The following is a 17,348-nucleotide window of genomic DNA, read 5'->3' on the forward strand; positions in this document are numbered from 1 at the left end:
TGTGCAGAAATCCACAGGTTTCCAAAGATTTGTAGCCCATCATTTAGTCTATGTATTTACTTGTGTAAATTTAGACTTATTCATTTTTTAAATTAATTTCACCAATATTTTGTGACATTATAATAATATTAAAATGTTCATATGATTTATTTACAATACAATTTGTAAAATAATATGTTCTGTCTTTTAGTGGATATATTAAATGAAAGACTTGCTTTGTTTACCAAATAAGTGGATCTAATCGGATTTGCATTGTAAACATTAAATAAAAGTTAAAGATGTATTATTTTTTATATCATATATAAGTTTTTAGTTATGATACTCCTAAATCGTTCTGCATAAATCCGCAGACGTTTTACAAAATTCTGCGCAGGAATGGCAAAAAACTGTTCGCAGATTCTGTCTGGCCCTAATCATAACTCGTATGCCAGTCTCTTGGGAACCTGGATGTATTCAATGATTGACTAGTTTAAAACATATTAGTATATTTTTCTTAAAGGGACAGTTCACCCAAAAAAAACATTCACAACATTTACTAATCTTCAAGATGTCCCAAACATTTAGCACATTTTTATTACATTTTAAACATACTATTTTTAATTTCATATGTATTTGGCATGTTCACAATTCATAATATTTTACTAGTATTTTACTATTCAATATATTGAAGTGCATTTTTGAAGGTGTAACTAGTTAATTGGGTAAATTAGGCAAGTCATTGGACAACAGTTGTTTGTTCTGTAGCCAATTGAAACGAAAATTCTAAAGGGGCTAACTATACTGACCATAGAAATTTATTTATTGCTTTTCATTCACTTTATACATACTCTTTAGAAGGAAAATATAGCAGAAAATACTGAGGAAAAATATCTTTAAACGTTGTAATTTTGAACAAGACTTGACTTTGTAAATTTTGAAAGAGTAAATATTTCACAGGAGGTTTAATCATTTTGTCAACTGTCTTTGACTAAAATAGTATAGAATTTGTGACAATTTAAATTTGTGCTCACTGTACACAACAAAGTCATAATCAAACATTTATAATCTTTTTTTTATTACAGAAAACTGGTAATTGAACTTCATAATTTGGAAATTCTATAAAAAAGTATAATAAATGAATAAATAAATGGCTACAGTTTCCAACATTCTTTAAACATTTTGTATTTAACTGAAGAAACTATTTTGATGAGGAATTGTTCCTATTTTGGGTGAACAAAAACTTTAAAAACATTAACTTGCTCTGATATTTTTGTCTTTAGACAATGTTATACATTTTGAGGATGTAATATGCGTGCTTTCCTCACTTTATGGTGACTAAATGTTTTTCACCTTTTTCTGAAAGACCAGTGTTGTCAAACCACTGTTGAACAGACACTTGTATGCAGGACTAGCAGTCAGCCTGGCAAAGCTGATCAGATACAGAAGTTAATCTGCTGTATTTCTGAATGGTTTTATGACTGATAATATTGTATTACAGGGTTACACATCACGTTGAAGAATGTATGGGGGTAACCCTGTTTTCCAGCCAAGGTACATGTCCTACTCACCTCTGTCAGTGTTATCTTCTGCTGTGTGCCAGTGGAATTTGAACTTGAAACATATTTAAGGGTGGTTCAGTGCAATACGTCATGCCCTGCCATATCTCTCGTATCGGTTGTCATAACAGTCAAGCAAACAATACTCATTGATGCGCTTTTAAAGTTTAATACAAATCCCAATTTTGACTAAAGTTTGAACAGAAATGAATTCGGAATTGTGAGAAATAAGTTGTAATTCTGAGGAAAACAAAACATTTCTCACAATTCTTATCACATAAATATTGAGAAAATACCTGTGAGGTAAACTGTTTTTTACATTTGAGGTGCTTTAATGGTTTTATATTTTGTATTAAACTATGAAACTAATGATCAGCTGAATTTCACTTTTAGAACGATTTGTCAACTTGCACAAAAGAGGATTCCCTAAAACTCTTGCAACGGAATTCTCTAATCTAGATATGGAGTTGGATTTATTTTCACTGACATTACAGCATTAGCTAAACTAGTTAATCAGAAATGGGGTCTTTTGGCTGTATAGTGAATGTTGTAATAGCACTTAGTATACTATAATAACCTCAACTCTTTATGAGCTACTTCTGTTGAACACAAAAAAAGATATTTTAAAGAAAGCTTTTATCAAAATATCTTCTTTTGTGTTCAACATAAGAAATAAACTCATAAAGGTTTAAAAAGGAGTAAATTCTGACAGAATTTCAGTTTTGGGTGAACTATGCCTTTAACTTTGAGCTTTGCTGTAAGAATACTTACATTTAGAGTGAACTGAGCATAAAGACATAGTGTGTTGTGATTGTTATATATAGAGGCTTCTCACCTGAGCCATCATCTCAGGGCTCTGGCATGTCTCGTCCCAGTGCCAAATCCATTTACAGTAAGTAGAAACCCATTAAAAACATATCCTAAGAAATAAAGTACCATGATTTTAACTTGACTTTGATGCTTTAGTGCAAAGGAAGGAGTATGCTGAATCGATGAGCAGACAAGACAGCTTTCAGTACAGAGTGGAGGTAAAATGTGATTTATATTCAGTTTGTTATGTATATAATTATATATAAATATTTCATATTAAAAACGTATTTTCTAAAATCAAATTTCTTATGTCTTTGCCACGTTGACAGTTCATAATGTTTTACAATTATTTTATTATTCAGTATAGTAAAGTGCAATTTGAAGGTATAAATAGTTTAATTGGGTAAATTAGGCAAGTCATTGGACAACAGTGGTTTATTCTGTAGCCAATTAAAAAGAGAAATCTTAAGGTAACTATAACTATTGACAATAGCAATTTAGTTATTCCTATACATTCACTTTATATATACATTTTAGAAGAAAAATATAACAGAAAAATTGTGGTAAAATATCTTTAAACATTGTGACGTTAAACATAACTTGTGAAACATTTAAAAAAAAAAAAAAAAAAGAGTAAAAAATTTCACAGGAGGTTTAATAATTTTGTCTTTGACAAAAAGGTTTATATAATTTGTGACAGTTTTAATTTGTGCTCACTGTATGTAACAAACTCATAATCATAATCTGTTAACGCAAAGCCAACACCCATATGTTATAGAAAAGAACCAAGCCTTATCTGTCATATATTATAATTCCACACAGAAACTCAGCTGGACTATTTAATGACATAAATGTGAATTTCACAAGGCCCTTCACATGATAACCACAGCAATCTCATTCTGTGGTGGAGAAATACCTCGGCATGATTCATTAGGTGAAGTTTTACTAAATAATTTCGAGAGGATCACGTGCTATGACTGACCACGGTTGGTCTCACATCAACAATCATATGAGGACCAATCAAATTAATTCAAGCTTACATAAATAGCCCGTTATCTCACCTCTCTCATCCTTGTTTTTTAAAGAACCAATCATTTTATATATATATATATATATATATATATATATATATATATATATATATATATATATATATATACACATATACACAGTAGAAATCCGAATTATTAGCCCCTGTCATCATGGCAAAGATAAAATAAATCAGTTATTAGAAATGAGTTATTAAAACTATTATGTTCAGAAATGTGTTGGAAAAAAAACTCCTCTCCGTTAAACAGAATTAGGGAAAAATATAATTCAGAGGGGGCTAATAATTCTGACTTCAACTGTATATATATATATATATATATATATATATATATATATATATATATATATATATATATATATATATATATATATATATATATATATATATATTCACACAAACACAATTGGCAAAAACTCTTTGTTCTCCAGCATCTGTTCACCTGTGCACTGGATGGCAGAGAGGTGAGCAGCATTGAGGACTGTGTCAACAGACTGAAGAACCTGGACAGTAAAGGGAAAGTTTGGGGTCAAGATATGATCATACAGATCCAGGCCAACCAACTGCAGCTGTGTGACATCGAGACCAAGGTCAGAAACAAACTTTATTCTCAAAAACACTTATATTATTAGCTTGCTTGCTTTCATGGAGTTTCTATTCACACCTAACCTCTGCTAATGCATTGTGGGATTTCTCCCTTATTCATTACCATTTAAAAATGCATTATGGCTTCTTCCTCTTTTTTCAAGAATTTTTTTGCTTGTAAAATGTACACTTATAATGTTTAATTGAAATCATGCTGATACACTACACAAATAGCAAACTCTCTGTTGCAGGAGGTTTTGGAGTCTGTTCATTTGAGCAGCATCAGGAAGGCCAAAGCTGTTCTGGACAGTTGCATTTATGATTCTCTCCTCATAATCTCAGCCCAAGAGCCCAGTCAGCGATCTCCACAGGCCTTCTTGTTCCAGTGTGAGGAGGCCGGGGTGAGGAACAGCTCTGACACACTAGATAGTGATGTACAGTATCTGGCTGTTATAAATGTGTCTCTATCATATCTTGTGGATTGTGGGAGTTTACATTCCATTCCCTCACTCTTGGCATCAGGGATAGTTTTATATAGATGTGTCTGTTGTCTAATGTTTAGGCTCAGGAAGTGGCCAATGATCTGGAAAAGTCAATTCAGCAAGGAGGAGATGCCAGTCCACCGATTAAAGAACCGCAGATGGACATCAGGTCAGATTCTGGTTCAGACAAAAAAACGTAGTTATATGTAAAAGAATTGTTATTTGTAGTCTGATGGGTTTTTTTTTTTGTTTGTTTTTTACTGAAAAGTATTGTGAATTTGGTGTGACATTGCAAAAATAAAGAAAATAATCTCTTAATATTATACAAATAGCATGTGAGCAATTTATCAACATTTTTGTACACTTATCTTAATATAGTGTTATTTATTTTATATGAAATTATGAATAACATCTTCAGTTATGTGATCTTGAATGGGGACCTTCAACTAATTAATGTTTTCAGTAGAATTATCAGATTTAAAATTAGCACATAGTGTTAGTGTTAATATAAGTTGCTATGTTTTTAGAAAATATGGATGAGAAATATTATTGTCATTTACTATAGACACTTGTCAAATTAGGCCTGACGTATTTATCAATATTTTTCTTTTTAATTTATTAGAGTTATAGTTTATTAAAATATACTTGACAGTTACACCAAAGGACAGTGTTGAAATTCAGCTCCAAAATGTAAAATATATCATGTTTTAAAGCAGGCGATCAATGGAAGAAGAATAAAAGGTTTAACCCATATGAACATTTTTGTCAAATATTTTGGTTGTACTTATATTTCATCAGTCCTCTTCAAATTTACTGTTTTTCAGGAGTCATCTGGAAAGCATCATTGGTCAGGGTTATCCAGGCAGTATGAAGAGACCCATGCAGTCAAACCCTCCTCCCCCAGATTTCCCACCTCCACAGTACAACAGCTATGAAGATCATGGTGATCACTATGGTCAGATTTCATTTATTTACTTTAAAATGATCTGAAATGTGATGGTCTTCAAGAGAGTTCAATGTTGTTCCAGTCCAATTTGAGTCTCATTCTTCTGCTGAAACACAAAAGAAGATATTTTGAAGAATGTGAATTATCAGATGTGTCACCATTGACTTTCATACTTATTTTATTCGATATGTAGAGAGCAAAGAGATTAGCATTCCAATATTCTGTTCAGAATTTTTTTTTTCTGTTCAGAATTTTCGAATTTACTGGTGAATAGATAATGACAGAAATTACATTTTTGGATTAACTATTACTTTGTCATTTGAGACTGAAAAATATTAAGATTTTTCCTAAGAATGCAATGAAACTTGGTGAGTTTTTTTTTGGCACTTTCTGTATAAAACATAAACTTGTGGACATCATTAGACGATGGCTTGGTTTACAAATGAAATGATCTGATGACAAGTAAACAGGCTAAATCCTTGTGTAAACAAAATATGAAACATTTTGTTGTAAGTCAAAAAACTAATCAGGTTGAAAGGCTTTCATAAAGTAAAAATTCATGTAGTCAAACGTATTTGAACAGCTATGGGATGTTTTGTTGATGCATACTAACCAGACAGGATCTACATTTTCTATTTCTGTCTGTCTATTTTTTCTACGTCTGTCTGAAATTGTACTTTTTGTTTGGAGATACCAGGATTAAAAAGAAATGTCTTTTTGTTATCTAATTGTGATCTGATTGACCAATGGCAGGTATAAACAGGGCCCAAATATTTTATAAAGGCATTTTTGATGGGAATTGCCAAAATAAAGAGCTTATATTTAAGGGTCGTGTATATAAATTGCCACAGTTAAAATTCTTTAATTGGGTGTTGCATTTACTGTATATATTTAGACATAAATTTTATTTTATTTTCATAATATTTTATTTTAAACACGTTGCATGTTTTAAATAATGTACTACCATGAAATCAAATCAAAATACTAAATATCACTGAATGCAATTGTTGTATATTCATTGATTTGAGTCTGTTTTGATCAATGAAGATCACAAGTGTGACCTCTGTCTGAGTCATAGATACCTGGACAATATTTGAGCTGCTTTTCTGATCCACCTTGCCTGTCCTCCTAATAAAATAAAGGCAAAAAAGGCCTAAAAGTATAATTTAACATCTCAGACTTCAAAGTTTTAGCGTTCATCCACTGATTCATTAAACTTGCTTCACTTATTCATTGAACTGCTTCTTCCAGATGACAGACGGCCTTCACCTACAATGCAGTTTCCCAGAGATGAAGTCCCTTTCAGGCCAGTGCACTCTGAGCGAGAGCAAACTCCCCCTCCATTCAATGACGTCAACAGGGATATTGTCAGTTGCTTTTATTCACAAGCTTCAGGCTCTTCCTGGGCTGTTAATAGATCAATTTATACATTGATTCAATAACACATTTCTTTCATCCATCTAATATTTCTTTACAGGAGATTCTTAACCATGTAGCAGCTGACATTGAGACTTTCACATATAAAGTAGGTTCTGCTTTGCCAAAAGATGATGGAAGCAAGAAAAAGAAAAAGAAAAATGCCCCCAAAATGCCTGGTGAATAACTGATACATGTTACTTGCAATTTTATTTTCTATATGTTTTAGATTTATGAGTGTTTTTTTTAATTACTATTATTTTTATTTTTATAGTTGCAAATATCCCCACTGTGGAGGAGTATGTGTCCTGTTTGCAGAAAATAAAGTATGGCTTCAATCTTCTGGTAAGTAATTGAAATTTAATTAAGATGGTTATACACCTGACAAAAGTCTTGTCGTCGATCCCAATTGTAAGAGCAAAAACTAATAACTTGACTTTTAGTTGATCATTTGGAAAACTGGCAAAAGGTAGATTTTTCAGATGAATCATCTGTTGAACTGCATCTTAATCATCACAAATACTGCAGTAGACCGATTGCAACGTGCATAGACCCAAGATTCTCACAGAAATTAGTCAAGCTTGGTGAAGGAAAAACCATGGTTTGGGGGTTACATTCAGTATGGGAGCGTGCATCAACATCAACAGCCTGAGGTATCAAGACATTTGTGCAGCCCATTACATTACAAACCACAGGAGAGGGCAAATTTTCAGCAGGATAGCGCTCCATCTCATACTTCAGCCTCCACATCAAAGTTCCTGAAAGCAAAGCTCCAGGACTGGCCAGCCCAGTCACCAGACATAAACATTATTGAGCATGTCTGGGGTAGATGGAGGAGGCATTGAAGATGAATTAAAAGAATCTTGATGAACTCTTTGAGTCCTGCAGAATGCTTTCTTGCCATTCCAGTTGACTTTATTAACAAGTTATTTGAGTCATTATAGATATGTGAGGATGCAGTCCTCCCAGCTCATGGGAGTCATACACAATATTCATTCTTTTTCCACCTGCACCATGAATTTATATTCTAGACTGTACATTATTTCTGTTAAGTGACAAGGACTTTTGTCTAAGCAAAGTCAGACCTTACTGTCCTAATTAAATAATTAATAAACAAGGCATGATTATATTTTATTTTGGTAAAATAACAGTATAATTAAGCGTAAAATAATCTAGAGGCCTTTGTTTCTCATATAAGCCACTTCTGATACCAAATGATCCACTAGAAGTAAGTTATTATTTGTTGTTCCTAACACTTCATGGGATATATCTTTAAACTACGATAGAATTCAAATATTCTTGGATTTTTACAATTTTATTAATTTTATTGTTTCATTGAAAGGTTTTGACCAATGTCACTATAACAAACTTCTGGGAAATGTTATATATGTAATATTTAATATAACACATACTTATCTCTACTTAACAGGGGAAGCTGGATGATCACCTTAAAAACCCTCCTGCTTCTGACTTTGTTCACAGTCTCTTCTCCTCCCTTAGTTTTGTAAGCATCTGTTTGTTCAATCTGTTTTCATTGCAACCACATTTCATCATGTAATAGCAACGGATGAGCAATGTTTAGGACTGCACTTTAAAAGCTTGTTCAAATAGTGAGTCAGCATTGACTTGTCAGTTAACTGTTTGCAAAAGCATAGCAGTGTATGTCAAAGTATGCACTTTCTATATCCAGAGAAAATCTTACTTTTGATGAGTTTAGTCACGTGATTACTGCAGAATAATTTTGGCATGTTAATGATTAAAAGTGCACCACATAACCCTGCATCAAATTCCATGTCTGACTGATCTTTCTGCTTTAGATAATGAGTCATTATCCTCCCAACATCCCTCCTTCTGTTCTGAGTCCACTGCTCACAGAAAATGCTCTGCAGCTGCTGGGACGTGTGGTCACACCAAATGAGGACAAACTGTGGAGCAGTTTGGGTGATGCGTGGAACATCCCAAGGTCTTCTTTTTAAAAATAAAATGTTTACACTACATTTATACTAAGGATTTGTTGTTCCAAACACCACGTTTTACTCTAATGTAAAGGAACATTTTTGATTGAACTGTTTCCACCTGGTACTAACAGCATTCCAGTGTGTGTTGGGACTAGTTTGACTAGATTCGATCAAATCCCATCGCTCTTGTTCAGTTTACAGGAGTGGGAAAGGTGGGATTAAAAAGGATCAGTAACTTTAGCAGTAACAATTTGTGTGTTAAGGTGCAATGCAAGAAAAGATTGAATATGTTTTTGGTTAGCATTCTTACAACACGTCTCATAACAATGACATTTTACTGTAAGTCAGTAAGTGGCGACGGTCTTCTGTGGCTTTTAAATTGATTAAAACTACATGAGATTTTTATTTTCAACTAAAGTAGCTTGAAAGGCTCTGAATTGGATAAGGTCATAACATTTTGGCCCCTTGTTATATCTGTATATAGTGGCATTCACTTCTGATCAGATTAATGAAAACACATTTTAATACCAGGTGTAAACAAGACTGAGAAGTGTGTTTATAATTAGTTATCTTTTATAGTTTGCACTCTGTAAATAGTGTTTGTGTTGTCATAACCCATATATTTACATTGTTTATATTTAATCAATTAACAGAAGCATTTATGCAAAGCCTTTATAAATGAGGGCAGCAGAAGTAATCAAAGCAACAAATAAAATGAAAGAAAGGGAAAATAAAAATGCCATTATTGGTGTTAGAAGATAATTTTGTGTATGTAACTGACAAAATGACAGAATACAAAAATGAGAATTATTAGTATTATTCAGAACTTTTTTTTTTTTTTTCAAATAAAAGATAGAATATAAATAGAAAGGAGACCATTGTACACAGTAAAAAAAATTTGTAAATCTTTTATGCTTTTTGAATTGCATTATGGGATTATTTTGTCCAGCAACTTTTAATCTTGAAAACTTTGAAAAAGTAACTTTTATTAACAGTGATATATTGTCTGGGTTAGTGTTGTATTTGAGGTTTCTGTGATTTTACAGACTTATTTCCTTATATATTATTTCTCATTTAGGCTGGATTGTAGCAACCCAGTGTTGAATCAGATAGGAACAAATTCAATGTTGGGGTAATTTGTTCAAAGTTGCACACAACGTCGTAAGATGTTACTATTTAGTTAGATTTAGGTTGTGACGTCAGGTAACCAAAATTCAATGTCTAGCCAGCGTCTAAGGACAACGTTATTTTGATGTCCAATAATGACGTCAAATGATGTTGATATTTGGTTGATTTTTGTTGGAAAGTGACCAAATCCAACATCAAGCCAACCATCTCAAAACCAACATATTGACATATTAAACTATCCTATTGACGTCAATACTGACATTTTTTACGTCAGGTATGGCAACCAAAATCCAACAATCTGATAGACGTCAAAGTGGTAACATCCACATAACGTCAAGCTTGTAACATCATTAGATGTCGATATTTGGTTGATTTTAGGTTGGACTTTGACGTCAGCCTGATGTTGGGTTGTGACGTCAACCGGTGTTCTTTTTCCAAACAAAATGCAACATCCCACAACATTAGGGTACAACACCAATCTGACATTATCTTGACGTCCTGTGCCGGCCGGGACAGTTTGGTTTGTCCATATTTGATCCAATGTTGGCTTACACAACCCGCATTTTTTTTTTTAAGTGTATAAGGATGTGCCAATGCAAGATACTAAACTGGGTATGTCAACATAACTTGTGCATATTCATTTAATCAGTGACTGACACTGCAAATAAAAACATTAACAATGGGTGTAACATCGTACATTGTGAAACATCAGTGTATGACTGCCCTGGATTCATTGTTAACCCTGCATAATATATGAACAATGTCAAATGTAAAGAAAGATAAGCCAGGATTCCTTAAGCTTGACAGTGTCAGCTATTTAAAGTGTAAAAAGCCATATAGATAAGCACTTTAAAATCTTTAACTTTATGTAAATATTTATGTTTTTCAATCAGATCCAATGGCCAAACGGCGATCAGATCCCTCCATATATCCTGAATTTTATGATGGTTGGCAGCCTCTTCCGCCCGGCCCTTCACAGTCTCCTCCAGCAAACAGACAGCTGTCACGGAGCAACAGTGAGCGATTTCCACCCGCAAACGTCAGTCAGAGGCCACCTGAACAGGTACAATCTCCCAGAGGGCAAACTTCATCAGGGTGTTATAAAATATGTCATGTTTGACATATAGATCTAAACCTGAAGTGCAATAAATTAAAATGAATACAAAGTGCTGTTTCACCTCTTTTCTAGGACAGCAGAGCCTGGAACCCCCCACCCATGAAGTGAGCCATGTCCTGTTCATTCTTATTATTCTGTTTTTAGGCTTATGTGTTACTGTTGTATTACTGTTTTCCCAAGGATTTAGTAATTAAAACCAATAGTACATTCTAAAAAATAAAGGTTCCAAGTTGGTGATTTCACAGCTGTGAATAAGAATAAGCATCATTGGTTTCCTCAGAGAACCTTTCACTAAAGAGCTTCTGAAAATAAAATCAATCATGTGAAAAACATTTGATCTAAAAATGTTTTTCCACTGTAATAAACCTCAAGCAGAACTTCTTTATGGCACCACTGATGCTAATCAAGAACCTTCTGTTGAATTCAAAGATTTTATGGATGCTTAAGGTTATTCGTGGAACAATTTATGCCAATGCTTTTATTTTTAAGAGTGTATTAGAAATACTATGAAGTACAAGTTTTCAATCCAGCACAATTACATGTTTTTTATACTCTGGAACGCTGGGTTGTTTCAACCTAATGGTTGCGTTTGTCCACATTTTACCCGCCTTGAGTTGAAATTACCCATAAACGTAAAATCATTGAACACTTATAAGCAGGCCCACATGGAATCTGCGTTCGCAGAAACCCACAGATTTCCGTCTATTTATTTACTTGTGTAGTTTTATATTTAATACAATTTTAAATTAATCTCAGTAATATTATTGTCTAATATAAAATTTTTCATATGATTTATTTACAATACAATTTGTAAAGTAATATGTTCTGTCTTTTAGTAGCTGTATTATGTGAGAGCCTTGCTTGTTTACCAAATGAGTGGATCGAATTGAATGGCATTGTAAACCTTAAATAGAAGTTAAAAACATCTTTTTTTATTTCATATATTAAAACTTTTTGTGTTTTGATTTTGTTTAGTTTTTAGTTATGATACTTCCAAAATCATTCTGCATAAATCCGTAGATTTTTTACAAAATTCTGCACAGAAATAGCAAAAAAGGTCCTTAGATTCTGTCTGGCCCTACTTATTAGTATAGTATTTAATGGACAGATGAGATCACTAAAGATTTGAAAGTATTTCCAATCAATTGTAGTAACACCTTTGTTGTATGTAATGCAGGTCAGCAGAGCTGCCGCTCCTCATGAGAGTGATTTATGACTTTATGGCAAGAAACAGTCAGGAACTGAGTGTGATGAAGGGTGACATGGTGCAGGTAATTGCCTGACCCTTAAACTGTTCATATTTAAACATACATTAAGGAAATAATTGTGAAACTTTAGGGATGAACAATTACTTTTTTTTCTCATTTTTTTAACTGTAGTTAATGCATCAATTTCTTGAAAAGATAAAAACAATTTCTCAATTATTAAAGTGTAGTAGAGCTTAAATTTTAATGAAAGTTTTTCCATACATTGCATACATACTGTTTGATTTTTTTTTTTTTTCTTTCCTCAACAAAATGTAATAACTCTCATACATTTTATGTTCATTCATTCATTCATTCATTCTTTCTTTCTTTCTTTCATTCATTCATTCATTGTCTTTTCGGCTTAGTCCCTTTATTAATCCGGGGTCGCCACAGCGGAATGAACCGCGAACTTATCCAGCACATGTTTTACGCATCGGATGCCCTTCCAGCTGCAACCCATCTCTGGGCACACTATACATACTTACTCACACTCATACACTATGGACAATTTAGCCTTCCCAATTCACCTGAACCACGTGTCTTTGGACTATGGGGAAAACCAGAGCACACCCAGCGAACGCAGGGAGAACATGCAAACTCCACACAGAAACGCCAACTGACTCAGCCGAGGCTCGAACCAGCGACTTTCTTGCTGTGAGGCGACAGCACTACCTACTGCACCACTGCGTCGCCTTTATCAGGAGTTACTATTTAATAATATATTATTTACAAAAAGAATCTATTTAGTCATATTTAGAAGTAGAATCATTTGATGATATATTAAATGACTATATTTAAGGATGACAGTTCAGCACCAAGATACAAATTAAAATTCATTTTAAATCTTTAAACGTTGCGACCACTGTTAATTCAATCATTAGATTTTACCAAGTTATCAGTAAGAGTTTTTAATTTGAAATGAAATACGTTTATATGTTTATGTTTAAAGTAAATATCTGCATATTTTTATGTATGCACTGAAAAATTCTACATTGTCACACAAGATTACACTCGTTTGCTTCTATAAACAGGTAATCGACAAGTCCTGGGCAATGGTGGAAAGTGAAAAAACAGTCGTAACGAGGAGGGTTATGTGCCTCAGAATGTTCTAGAACCTGTTGATGGACAAAGGCCACCAGTAAGTCTCATTCCTTACAAAATCCTTCCGTAAAGACATGCAATGTATTGTGCACATACTAACAATGCTTTCATTCATTCATTTTCACTATTGTTTGGGCAGAATGTGTTTTGTTGTGTATATATACTCACTGGCCACTTTATTAGGTTTATCTTGGTAGGTAGTACAGAGTTGGACTCATTTTGTGGTCTTAATTCTTCGTGGCATTGATTCAACAATGTGCTGTAAATCTTCCTTAGAGATTTTGATAGCAACCTACAGCTGCTGCAGATTTGTCTTCTACACATTTAAAACAAATCTCCTATCAGCACTTTCTGAAATATTTAGACCAGCCCGTTTTGTACCAAGCATTCTGCATTCAAATCATATAAATCACTTTTCTTCCCCATACTGATGCTCCCTTTGAACTTCAGCAGATCATCTTAACCATTGTCTACATCAGTGGTTCTCAACTACTGTCCCAGAGGACCACCAAAGCTGCACATTGCATGCTTCCTTTGTCTGTCACACCCATTTAAGTCTCTGCTAATGAGCTGAATGGGCTGTGTTTGGTTAAAGAGACATGAGCTCTACCTGAAATGATCCCCTATCCCCCTAAATGATGCACTATTTAGGAGAGCAGCCATTTCAAGTGGTGTCTAAAACCATAGTGGACATTCTGAAGTGCACGCAATTAATCCCAAAATGCATCTCAATAACAAGTGTACTGTAAGTCTAGGGCTGCATTCCAGTCCAATTTTTTGCCCTTCACTCTCTAACTTTAGTCCTGCGATTAAGTCCCACGAGTTTCCACTACTGGTGGAACATCTTAATGGGTTTAAATAGAATGCCCTAACCAGGGGTCACCAAATTGGGTCCTGGAGGGCCAATGTCCCTGCAGAGTTTAGCTCCAACTTGCCTCAACACATCTGCCTGGAAGTTTCAACTATACCTTGTAAGACCTTGATTACCTTGTTCAGGAGTGTTTGATTAGGATTTGAGCTCAACTCTACAGCACACCGGTTTGGTGACCCCTGCACTAAACCCTTGAGCACTTGGGAACTAAACTGTTGTGATGTCTCAAGCGCACTGCATTTTGGCACGTATAGGGACATACATATGAAGCAGACTTGCTCTCTCCGTCAAAATCAAGGAGTTGAGGGTATGTCCGTGTAAGCTTTCTTCATTCAGTTGACTAAATGGAACACACTTTAAAATTGTGGTAGGGATTTCCCTTAGGGAAGATTGTAAAAGCATGCCTAAAAGTGGAGTGAGACACAGCCTAGAAGAGATAAGGCTGCGTATAATTGTGTATGCGCACATCAATCAATACAGTTTCATTTTTTATGACATTAGTATTTTGTTACAATGAGGGGTAGGTTTAGGGTTAGGCTAGGAGTAGGCATTAATAAATCATAATGTAATGGGTAATGTAATAAATAATATAAATAATTCTTGTTACTGTCCGACTGGGGCTGTATCTCGTCTAGCAGCAACCCAAGTGTGTACACCACATGTAAACTCAGCAGCTAGAAAATACCAATAATGCTCTGTGAGTTCGCGTGTCGAATAAATTTCCCCGTCTGACCACAAGATGGCATCCACAGCAGAGTTCTATCGGTGTAAGTTTCTAATTAAATATTTATTGACATTTTAACGTTGTATATAAGACAGAAATCAAAATACTTGGCTACATTATTAATAGAACGATGGCTGAGTCTTAAAGTTCTGTCTGAAGGATTTATCAATAAGTGAAGCATAAACAAAATGGCATCTCTTCTAATGCTCGAATTTACTCACTCATTTTATTCACTCCTTCAAGTGGGATATATTAGTGGACTAATGTAGAGTATAGTGAATGAGTGTTATAGAGGCGATTTCAGATGCAGCAATGAAAATTTGCAGTGCTGGTGGTCCTCCAATATGGTTGAGAACCACTTCTGTGCATGACTAAATGCATTGGGTTGTGGCTCCATGACTTACCAGTCACATATTTGCCATAAGAAAGTGTACCTAATAAAGTGTCCATTGGGTTTATTTAGCCAATTAATACATTTTTACACAATTCATTGTTTTTGAAGCCGCAAAATATGAGAGGGCCTCCATCTCTGGACATGAAATCTAGACCTGAGGAAGTCAAAGCCTGGTTACAGTATAAAGGCTTTTCTAAAACGTAAGAAACATGCTTCATTTTAACCTTTAAACTCTTCTATAGTCTTTACAGCTAATTGTGTTTTTAAGAATTTGACTTTTTTTGTCACATTAGCCTGTTACTGATAACCCTGCGCTTTAAGAAGTCATTCACACACTCACTTCATGTACCTGTGCAGGACGATCCAGAATCTCGGGATACTTGATGGAGCAATGTTGCTGAGAATGAAACGAGAGGAAATCAGAGCGATATGTCCAGAAGAAGGAGGACGAGTGTTTTTCCAGCTGCAAAGCGTCAGATCTACCGTCGCAGTAAGTTATACAACCCGTTTGTTCTTCCCAAACTCACGACTTATACAAATACCGTTATTTATGAAGCTCTTTTGATTGTGGCCATGTGCTTTCACCGTGTGTTTTTATACATGGGGGTCATTTAGGGACTGAGGCAGAGCCAATGTTATCAGTCTTCATTTCCTTTGCAGCTCGCCAGTGAGGCTCAGTTCAGTCAGTATGGTGGCCGCTGATAATCCGAGGAGGCTGCTGTGTTTTTGATAGCAGGAATCTGTACTTGCCTGAACCTGAATGAACAAGCGCTACTGAGTAAACACCTCACAATTTCCATTTATCCGAAAACAAGCCAGGACCGATGCCTACTGGATTGTTCACTACTAAATTATATATCACATCACTTTTTACTGTTGCAAATCATGCATACCTGTTTGAGAAATGCATTCATTTATTTATTCCATACAATACAGATCTTTATTGAAGTTGATTTCCACTGATCTCCTTAAGGTGGTGGTCACTTGTTGAATGATTAGTTAATATACCAGCCAATGCAAAATAAGTCATATTTGCAAAACACTGATGAAGCTGTATGCTAATTGTGTATTAATAAAAATGTGCTAAAATAAGCTCTGTAGTACTTTTTTTGCTTGACCCAGATGTTTTGTTTATTGCTCTTTAAGTAAGCTTTTGTAATGAGTGTGCATGAATGATGCACGAGGTTACTCAGTGAGGGGTAAAACATATGCTGGATAAGTTGGCGGTTCATTCTGCAGTGGCGACTCCAGAAAAATAAAGGGACTGAGCCGAAAAGAAAATGAGTGAATGAATGCAGAATAACAATTGTGTTTAAACTTACAGCAGAAGGTGAAGATAAAATGCCCCAATTTGTTGTCGGCACTAAATTTAATTTACAGATTTTTTTCCACATACAAAGTATATTAAATTGTCTGTTTCAAATGGGCTGAATGTTTTAAATAGTGGCACAGTGGGTAGTGCTTTCACCTCACAGCAAGAAGGTTCAGCTGGTTCGGCTAGGTCAGTTGGCATTTCTGTGAGGAGTTTGCATGTTCTCCCCGTGTTCACGTGGGTTTTCTCCGGGTGCTCCAGTTTCCCCCACAAGTCCAAAGACATGCGCTATAGGTGAATTGAATGGGCTAAATTGGCCGTAGTGTATGAGTGTGAATGCAGGAGTGTGTGGGTTGAGGCTGGAAGGGCATCCGCTGCGTAATAACATATGCTGGATAGACTGGCCGATTCATTCCGCTGTGGTGACCCCAGATTAATAAATGGACGAAGCCGAAGGAAAATGGATGATTTTCAAGATTTTCCTCAAATCTTTCGCTCCTGCAAGGCTTATGAACTCAAAATGTAAAGGTTATATTTGCCATATATTTTATTATATGCAGATGCATAAAAAGTCACCCTGCTCACTATTAGCTTCATAAATAGCTATTCAAATAATTTGGTGAAAATTCCAGTATGTTTTTATATGGCTATATACTACATACAGCAAAAATAAA

The 17,348-nt window shown here is 34.6% G+C and overlaps 1 pseudogene; it reads left to right on the forward strand.

The window, feature by feature from the left end:
• The first annotated feature begins 1,474 nt into the window (after positions 1–1,474).
• On the forward strand, positions 1,475–16,454 carry LOC130233520 (epidermal growth factor receptor kinase substrate 8-like; annotated as a pseudogene).
• The last annotated feature ends 894 nt before the right edge of the window (positions 16,455–17,348 follow it).

This window comes from Danio aesculapii, chromosome 8 (assembly GCF_903798145.1).
Source record: "Danio aesculapii chromosome 8, fDanAes4.1, whole genome shotgun sequence".
NCBI classification, from domain to species: Eukaryota; Metazoa; Chordata; class Actinopteri; order Cypriniformes; family Danionidae; genus Danio; species Danio aesculapii.